This window comes from Schistocerca piceifrons, chromosome 7 (genome assembly GCF_021461385.2).
Source record: "Schistocerca piceifrons isolate TAMUIC-IGC-003096 chromosome 7, iqSchPice1.1, whole genome shotgun sequence".
Classification (NCBI taxonomy): Eukaryota; Metazoa; Arthropoda; class Insecta; order Orthoptera; family Acrididae; genus Schistocerca; species Schistocerca piceifrons.
Genome location: NC_060144.1, coordinates 95,249,893 through 95,260,579, shown reverse-complemented (window position 1 = coordinate 95,260,579; position 10,687 = coordinate 95,249,893).

Here is a 10,687-nt window from a genome sequence, read left to right as displayed (position 1 = left end):
GATTTTGACTTCAATAAGTAAACGATTCTTTTGTTAAGTAATACGCATTACGTTAACAAAGTCTCTCATACGGTCAACAGGTGGGTACTGGATTTCGTTTTTTTTGTTATTTTCCAAATGCCATTGTGGCTATATGGGACAATCACCCCATTTTGGGGCCCTCAAAGTTGATTTCGTAAGCCGAATTTGCAATATATAAACCACAGTCCAACATGTTAGACTGTGATATAAACTCTGTAAAAATTGTGTATATGCACTTGAGCAGTTAGTCTTTTGTTTATCTGTTTATCTTTTCCATTGTGACTGTCAATAAAAATATTATTTCAATTTTACTGCGGCAATTTTAATACGTTTGGTATAGCATACCCATTATAGAACGACACCGGTATGGAAATATCGCAGGTGACATTGAAAATACCACTTTTCTGACGAAAGATATAAAGATATGGTTGTTGCAAATGGAGTCAATTTATTACCTGAATATTAGCAACGCGGTCATAGAATTTGAGATCACTTGCTAGCGAAACTGCTGCGCTAATTTCAGGTTTTATATCGCAACCAGTATCAGCTTCCCCAAATCCTACACGTCTTATTACAGAATTTGAAATATCAGAGTTAAATAAAATCAAAAAATTGCTAACCGAAGTAGAACCAGGAGATAAGAAATCATCTACTTTGCTCTGAGATATGCATGCTCTTGTCGAAACGCGAGTAACCGATGACTTTTTAAGAACTATATTTCTTCAATCGACTACCAATCAATGCACGTTCTTTACTAGCAGCTAGTCAAGACGTAAATCTCGAAGCAATGGTTTCTGTGACCGACAAAATCTTGGGTGTTACAACGCCCAGTCAGTTCGTATATACTACGGAAAATGTTTCGTCTGTGTCTCAAGATGATAGACTTTCCCATCTGGAAAGACAGCCTTCGGAATTAACGATCCAGATTCAGAAATTACGAACTGGGTCACGATCGAGAAGCAGTTCGTTATCACCGCGGCGTGCACAGAAACATTCCGTGCGCTGATATCATTACACATTGAAACAGTATACGAAGAAGAAACAACCGCCATGTCTATTTATTTCTCAACAGTCCGCTAAAGCTCAGAATGGAAACTAGTACGCTACTCACTTGGTGCATCACAGAGTGAGGAAACTGGATCGTATCGTCGGCAGTTCATAATGTATCGCAACAAACATCTTCCGTTTTTGGTCGACCCCGGAACACACGTTTCGGTATTGTCAGCAACAGTATTAGATAACAAAAACGTTCTGAAACCACAACTCTATTACGAAAACAGTGTAGTAAAAGATTACTGATCCTCTAAACAGGCCTTCGCCAAAGATTTTCATAGCCATTTCTTCTTGCAGGTGTTTGCCAGCCAGCGACTGGTGCCGATTTCTTGACTCATTATGGTCTGTTGCTTGATTTTAAGAAGATGAAGAACATGTAATACATCTGCAAGAGCTTCTTGAACAGCTGGATAAATATTATCTTAACATTAACGTGGGAACATGTATTTTGGGGAGAGAGACATACCATTCTTGGGTTATCATGTGCCACATCAAAGAATTTCATCATTAGAAGAAAAAGTGAAATAATCAAGGACTTCTCTCGTCCTGAAACAGTAGCAGAACTAGTAGTTTTTTAGGACTGATGAATTGCTACAGGTGTATACTAGAATATACTGCAGAAAGCCAACAACCTTTGCTTAACTTGTGCAAAACGCTATGAGGAATGATAATCGCCATGTTACATGGACCAGAGAAGCAGACAGATCGTTCAATTCAGTGAAGCTGACGGCCACTTCTCACATACACATCTTGATCTAGTTCTATTTCGACCACTACCTTGCCTCAATGCTTCACCTGTCTCTTAAGAATAATCGACAGGATGAAATGTTCACTCTGCAGTGGAGTGTACAGTGATATGAAACTTCCTGGCAGATTAAAATTTTATGCCAGACAGAGACTCCAACTCGGTACCTTTGTCTTCTGCAGCAACTGCTCTACCAGCTGAGCTACCCAAGCACGACACAGGACCGCTCCTCAAAGCTTTATTTCCAGCATTAACTCGTCTACTACCTTCCAAACCTCACGGAAGCTCTTCCAGGAAACTTGTAGAACTAGCACTTCTGGAGGAAAGGAGAGCATGTGCCCATGTCCCGAGTTCGAGTTTCGGTCTGCACACAGTTTTAATATGCCAGGAAGTTTCAATAATTGGCGGTTTTACATGCTGTGTAAAGGTAGTTCCACTGAAAAACGTCTTTGGAGAAAATGTTGCACAGCTTGGGGTCCCAAACATCGCAACTGACAGAGAATGGCAGTTTGAGTATCAATTGGTCACTCATCTCACAAAGATCCTAGTTATAAACCACATCAAAACCACTGCTTACTATCCAGTATCAAATGGCAAAGTTGAAAAGTGGCATCACGACATCAAGACAACATTAACCTTTAACTAGAAAGGTGGGGTCTCAGCAGACCCCACGCTACATTTTTGGTTTATAATTTCCATTGTTGGCGCACTACGGACTCTTCATTGTAGGTATTTTCAGTGTGCCGCTGACTCTTGCAATAGGTGGACGTCCGTGGCGCTCTCGCAACAGTAAGTGCCTGTTTTTCATTGTTGGGGTACCTGTAGACCCCACACATGCTTTTACGTAGTATTTATTTACAATATGCTAATACAGTAATTTCCTCTTATTTCAGTACAGTTACAACAATGACTCGCTTTCTTCGTGATGAGGATATTGCACAACTGTTGGAAGAAGGCACTGACTCAGACAAAGATGTTGATCACATCAGTGATCATGATTCGATACACCGTGAACACCTTTATAGTTCAGAGATGGAGCTAATTGAAAGCTCTTCTTCTAGTGAAGAAGACGAAGAAAGTTCAGGGAACTATTTTTACGGTAAGAACAGATTCAAATGGAGTAAATCTGCCCCACATTCACCTCGTGTATGACAGCACAATATTGTATGAGAACGTGCGGGACTGAAAGGACCTGCTGTTTGTAGAGAGTTGGGAACTATTATTTACCGATGATGTGATTGAGACTATCGTGCACTGTTCCAACAAAAAACTTGAGGACAAGTATTCACCTCCATTATTAAGACCGCATTATGCGAACAACATTGATTGCTGTGAGTTACGAGCTTACCTTGGATTACTTCTGTTTACGTTGATATTCGAGTCAAATCATGAAAATGTTAGATTGCTATGGGCGACTAATTTTACTGGAAGAGACATTTGATGAAATGTTGTCAAAATTTTGAGGAAGGTGCTCATTCAGAATGTTTATCAAAAGTAAACCCGGAAAATATGACCTGAAAATAAAGTGTATTTGCGATGCGAAAACTCATTACTTATGTAATGCGTTTATATACTCTGGAAAACCGCTTACCCAAAGAAATATCTCTTTCGCAGTGCCAACACAAGATGTGTTAAAACTTGCAGAGCCATTTTATGGAACTCATAGGAATATCACTGGAGACAGTTGGTTTACATCTGTTGAGTTAGTAGATGAATTATTGAAATGAGGACTAACATACGTTGGTGCTGTACTAAAAAACAAACGAGAAATTCCTCGTCAGTTTTTGCCTGATAAAAGAAGACCCACTGAATCATCATTATTTGGACTTGTTCGGGAAAAGACCTTGGTATCATTCGTTCCAAAGAAGTATAAAAGTGTAGTTTTACTGTCTCCCATGCATCACAAAGTGTCTGTAAATCAACAATTGAAAAAACCTGCAATTATAGACTTCTACAATGCGACTAAGGGAGGAGTTGATGCCTTGGATTTGAAATGCTCAAATTACTCTTGCTCACATAGAACAAGAAGATGGCCGAATGCAATCTTTGCTGCAATGATGAATATTTCTCTTGCTAACAAATATGTTCTTTGGGTCGGTTCTAATCCAAGTAAAAAAGTCAGCAGAGGAGAATACATAAAGTCCACTGCAATGAGTCTTGTAAAGCCATAAATTTGCAGGAGATTAGAAAATAACCCAAAGCTGGCCAAATATGTACAGGAAATTAAATGCAAATCGGTTGGCGGAGAACAAATGTTTTCAAAGCCTAATGCAGATGAGCCTGGTTCTAGTGCTTCTAAAAAGCAAAGGTGTTATATTTGCCCAAGGTCGAAAGATAAAAAGAGCTCTCTAACATGTAACACTTGCAAACAATGTGTTTGTAAGCCTCATTCAAAGGCAATCAATTTCTGTTTGTTCTGTGAAGCCAAAGGAAACGAATGATTTTGTAGGCATGTAACGTGGTGTCATTTTTTTGTCTTGTTAGTTTTTTCTGTTTTATAATTTTCATTTGATTTTATGCTCCAATTCTGTGCAAAATAAAAAAAAGTTTACTTAGAAGTTAGTATTTGTTGATTTTTATGTAATTTTAACTGAGCTATACAAACAGAAACACAAAATTACATGTTTTTGTAAATGGCTTAAAGTTTCTGATAAGACTGATTAATATAAGCACAATAAACGGCTTAAATAATAAATACGTTGTCTTTTATTATGTAAATATAAAAATTTCCAAGTTATTTGCAGTAATTACTTGTAAGCACACCTAAACACTATTGGGGAACTTCTAGACCCCACATGTGACTGTACGTTACCAGAAACAGCGCGTATACTCGAAGGTTAATAGCCTGACTTTCCAATGTCTTTCCACAAATTTAAATGGACATCTGCACTGAAGTGATTCTTGAGTAGAACACCACTGCAGAAGTGACTTATGGCATAACAAAGAGAGTTCGAGTCTACTTTTTTGATCTGAAACCAGTGGAGTGTGACATTAGAACTTTCATTTTCAACTTTAAACAGCAGATAGCGTCGCTTAAACCAATTAAAGTTCGACATCGTGCTACAAGGTCTGTCTGCATCCAACCTGATTGCATGACCTCTTCACATATAGAAAACCTTTACAGATTACGTATGATGGATCATACCTGCTACATTCACACTCTAAAAAACGTTTTGCTATTGAAACACCTGGTGGTCAGAAGACCATCTCCATTGGCAGACTCAAGCTAACTTTCCTGCTGAAGAGTATGGATTCCAGATCACTCATGTAAACTCCACATAAACAACCAGTTCCAGTCAACAAAACTCCTCTGTCATCAACCAACCCAATGAGCTACACATTCTGAATGTACATTGCATTTCACAGAGAAATACCTTATCGGTACCACTGAGGAGGGACTAATATGTGATTGTTCAGGACTCAGTGAAATACAGACTCTGTAGAACTATAGGTATGTGTTTAAGAAATCTTTTGTTTATTTGTTTATAATTCTCACTGAAACCGTTATTAGAATGATACCTATATTACACATGCATGCATGCATTAATTTTACTAGAACCCACACTCTCATATAATCATTTTTCCAGCAGTTTCGTATAATTGATTATAATAAGTTGTTACAGATTCTTCAACTGCAGGAAAAGGGGAGTAGTCGATAGTAAGTGGGGCATGTCAATGGAATGGAACAGCAGGCTACAGCACCACCAGCTGGTGGTGTTTCGCACTAAATGGAATGTCAATACATTGTCACTTTGCTTAATGCAGTACTAAATGGTGCAAGTGAGGTTATTGGATACCATCTCTGATACAAAAATCGGAATATAGGATCGGATTTCAGGAAATGGCAATGATGAAGTTTATTACTGGCCAGAACAAGCTTCATAATGGATGTTTTTGAAAAAAATTTGTGTGGTAAAATGCTAAGAGGTGAAATAATAGGAAATGTGTGGTCCTAACGTCTTAAACATCTACATTCATTTGCTAGCGACAATACATATACACAAACATATAAAACCACAATGAGATCTTCACTCTGCAGCAGTGTGTGCGCTATGAAACTTCCTGGCAGATTAAAACTGTGTGCCGGACCGAGACTCGAGCTCGGGATCTTTGCCTTTCACTGGCAAGTGCTCACCCATCTGAGCTACCCAAGCACGACTCACGACCCATCCACATAGCTTCAATTCTGCCAGTACCTCATCTCCTACCTTCCAAACTTCAGAGAGGCTCTTCTGCGAACCTTGCAGAACTAGCACTACTGGAAGAAAGGATATTGCCAAGGCATGGCTTACCCACAGCCTTGGGGATGTTTTCAGAATGAGATTTTCACTCTGCAGCAGTATGTGTGCTGATATGAAATCTCCTGCTTGTCCGAGACTCGAACTCGAAACCTTTGCCTTTCGCAGGCAAGTACTCTACTATCTGAGCTACCCAAGCACAACTCATGACCCACCCTCACAGCTTCAATTCTGCCAGTACCTCACCTCCTACCTTCCAGACTTCACAGAAGCTCTTCTGTGAACCTTGAAGAACTTGCACTCCTGGAAGAAAGGATATTGTGGAGACATGGCTTAGGAGTGCTAGTTCTGCAAAGTTCACAGAAGAGCTTCTGTGAAGTTTGTATGGTAGGAAACGACGTACTGGCAGAACTAAAGCTGTGACGTCGTGAGTCGTTCTTGGGTAGCTCAGATGGCAGAGCACTTGCCCGCAAAAGGCAAAGGTCCCAAGTTCAGCACACACTTTTAATCTGCCAGTTAAGCAGAGAACCGACTCGTGGCGATAACATATTAGACCTTCTGGTGACAAACAGACCAGAACTGTTTGAAACAGTTAACGCAGAACAGGGAATCAGAGATCATAAAGCGGTTACAGCATCGGTGATTTTAGGTGTAAATAGAAATTTAAAAAAAGGTGGGAAGATTTTTCTGTTTAGCAAAAGTGACAAAAAGCAGATTTCAGTGTACTTGACGGCTCAACTCAAAAGTTTTACCTCAAGTACATATAGTGTTGATGATCAGCGGACAAAGTTCAAAACCATATGCATTAAACGAGTATGTGCCAAGCAAGATCGTAAGAGATGGAAAAGAGCCACCATGGTACAACAACCGAGTTAGAAAACTGCTACGAAAGCAAAGGGAACTTCACAGCAAACATAAACACAGCCAAGCCTTGCAGACAAACAAAAATGACACGAAGCAAAAACTAGTGCGAGGAGGGCTATGCGAGATGCGTTCAACGAATTCAAAAGTAAAGTTCTATGTACTGTCTTGGCAGAAAATCCTAAGAAATTTTGGTCTTATGTCAAAGTGGTAGGTGGATGAAAACAAAATGTCCAGACACTCTGTGACCAAAATGGTACTGAAACAGAGGATGACAGACTAAAAGCCGAAATACTAAATGTCTTTTTCCAAAGGTGTTTCACTGAGGAAGACTGCACTGTAGCTCTTTCTCTAGATTCTCGCACAGATGACAAAATGGTAGGTATCGAAATAGATGATGGAGGGATAGAAAAACAAATAAAAGAGCTCAAAAGAGGAAAGGCCACTGGACCTGATGGGATACCAGTTCGATTTTACACAGAGTACCCGAAGGAACTTGCCCCCCTTCTTACAGTGGTGTACCGTAGGTCTCTAGAAGAGCGCTGCGTTCCAAAGAATTGGAAAAGGACACAGGTCATCCCCATTTTCAAGAAGGGACGTCAAACAGATGTGCAGAACTATAGACCTATATCTCTAACGTCGATCAGTTGTAGAATTTTTGAACACCTATTATGTTCGAGTATAGTGACTTTTCTGGAGGCTACAAATCTAATCTGTAGGATTCAGCATGGGTTTCGTAAAAGACGATCGTGTGAAACCCAGCTCGTGCTATACGTCCATGAGACTCAGAGGGCCATAGACACGGGTTCCCAGGTAGATGCTGTGTTTCTTGACTTCCTCGAAGACATTTGATACGGTTCCCCACAGTCGTTTAATGAACAAAGTACGAGCATATGGACTATCAGACCAATTGTGTGATTGGATTGAAGAGTTAACAGAACGTAGCATGTCATTCTCAATGGAGAGAAGTCTTCCAAATTAAGAGTGATTTCAGGTGTGCCGCAGGGGAGTGTCGTAGGTCTGTTGCTATTCACAATATACATAAATGACCTTGTGGATAACATTGGAAGTTCTCTGAGGCCTTTTGCGGATGATGCTGTAGTATGTCGAAAGGTTGTAACAATGAAAAATTGTACTGAAATGCAGGAGGATCTGCAACGATTTGACGCCTGGTGCAGGGAATGGCAATTGAATCTCAATGTAGACAAGTGTAATGTGCTGCGAATATGTAGAAAGAAAGATCCTTTATTATTTAGCTACAATATATCAGGCCAAAAACTGGAAACAGTTAATTCCATAAATTATCTGGGTGTAGGCATTAGGAGTGATTTAAGATGGAATGACCATATAAAATTAATCGTCAGTAAAGCAGATGCCAGACTGAGATTGAAGAATCCTAAGGAAATAAAGTCCGAAAATAAAGGAAGTAGGTTACAGTACGCTTGTTCGCCCACTGCTTGAATACTGCTCACCAGTGTGGGATCTGTACCAGATATAGTTGATAGAAGAGATAGAGAAGATCCAACAGAGAGCAGCGCGCTTCGTTACAGGATCATTCAGTAATTGCGAAAGCATTACAGAGATGATAGGGAAACTCCAATGAAAGACTGTGCAAGAGAGACGCTCAGTAGCTCGGTACGGGCTTTTGTTGAAGTTTCGAGAACATACCTCCACCAAAGAGTCAAACAGTATATTGCTCCCTCTTATGTATATCTCGCGAAGACACCATGAGGATAAAATAAGAGAGATTAGAGCCCACACAGAAGCATAGAGACTATCTTTCTTTCCACAAACAATACGAGACTGGAATAGAGGGGAGAACCGATTGAAGTACTCAAGGTACCCTCCGCCACACACCGTCAAGTGGCTTACGGAGTATGGATCTAGATGTAGATGTAGAAGTTTTATATCAGCGCACACTCCTATGCAAAGTGAAAATCTTATTCTGCAAACATCCCCCAGGCTTTGGCTAAGCGATGTCTCTGCAATATCCTTTCTTCCAGGAGTGCTAGTTCTGCAAGGTTTGCAGAAGAGATTCTCTGAAGTTTGTAAGGTAGGAAGAAATTTTTCACGTCATTGTCGCCTGCTAACATTAGAAGTTAACTTATTTTTGCCGTGCTCCCTCATAGCAGTGGATTTCGTGCTTTTGTTTGTTCTTAATCTTTATTCTGTTGTGCTTTGTTGCTGTGGTAAATTGCCAACTTCTTTGACGACTTAAATCTGTTTTCATTGAGTGTTCTTCCACAAGCGATGTCAGACATCTGAAGGCGGAAAATAATAGAATAGAGCTGATGAAGCAATTTTCATTAAATAACATTTCAAGTGAAATAGTAGTTTCTAATGAAGGAGAAAAATACAATTATTTATGATATTCTTAGTAATTTAAGACAAGAAAACAATGTATAAGGTAAAGAGGTTCTGTTTATCTCCATGTAAATATTGTTTTATGTTTTTTAAGTATATATGTTCACTAGCAAATAAATGTCGATGTTTTGAAATGTTGTTTCCTTCTCAGCAGTTTATCACGTTATATTGATCAAGAATATACATTATAAAGTTTGCTTTGGCCATTAATAAATCTTATCTTGTTAGTTACTCAATTCCAATACTACTTGTATACTCAAACTTTATGTATCACTCATCATCTCACTTTCCCCATTCAGTAGAGGGCTGAGTGAACTGACATGACATGTGATGGACAGTGTGAATATACCCTGATGTGACGGTGCCATGACATGATGTGATGTGATGGCCATCTGAACACTTTGTAAAACTGGAAGTGTGCCATCAAGACCAAATGGCCAAGAATGCTGCCAGATGGCAGCATTCTGTTGCAGGATAATGCCCGACCACCTGTTGCCAAGTTTGTTTCGACTGTGCAGCAGAAGTTTCGCTAGGAAGACTTTAGACATCCTCAATACAGCACCAATCTCTCCTTGTGCAATTTCTGTATTTTTGATGCCTTGATGAGGACATTCATGCCCATCAATTTGCTTCAGATGATGAGTTGTACACCTGGGTACAGTATTAGTTGCATAGGCAAACACAAAAAATTTTTCATGAAGGCACTAGCCATTTAGGCATCTGGTCTCTCAGTGGGATAGACATATTAACAGTTAGGCAATTACCTTTCAGATAAAAAATAGTTTACTTACTTTTCTCCATCAATCTTGAGCAAACTCTAATGGTCTCCATGAGAAAAATCCAGTGTGCAATCCCTTGGGACCCTGCAGCCAATGCTGTGAGGTGTCCCAGTAAATAGACAACGTGGGAGTAAAGCAGGAGTTCCCACCCATGCTACAAGCTGTCACTGAGGGGTTCACGATCCACAAGGGCGGAAATTTTGTCACTTCATGTGACGACTAGGAGCCTTGGTTACGCTGTGTTGACATTTCATTGGGTGAGACTGCAAACTGAGCCCACCAGTGACAAGGATGACATGAAAGGAAATTCAATACCCTCGAGGGTACGGTGGGAGAAAAAGGAACAAAACTGCTAAACATGTGCAACCACTGGATGGATGGTAAGAAAGAGAAGATGAAACAGTGTGAGAGTGAGGGTAATGAATGATCGATTAATGCAACAAGGAGCAGGAGATGCCTGAGAACAAGTAATTTTACATGTCACTTCACATAAAGCGTTCCAACTTCGTCTTCAGGGGCACGTCGGACTACTCTACACACAGTTTTCTTCATTCTGATGTCTTTCTTTAGTCTGTGATGTATTGATTTTCCATTCAATGTTGGATGGAGTTTCAGACAGTCTGATA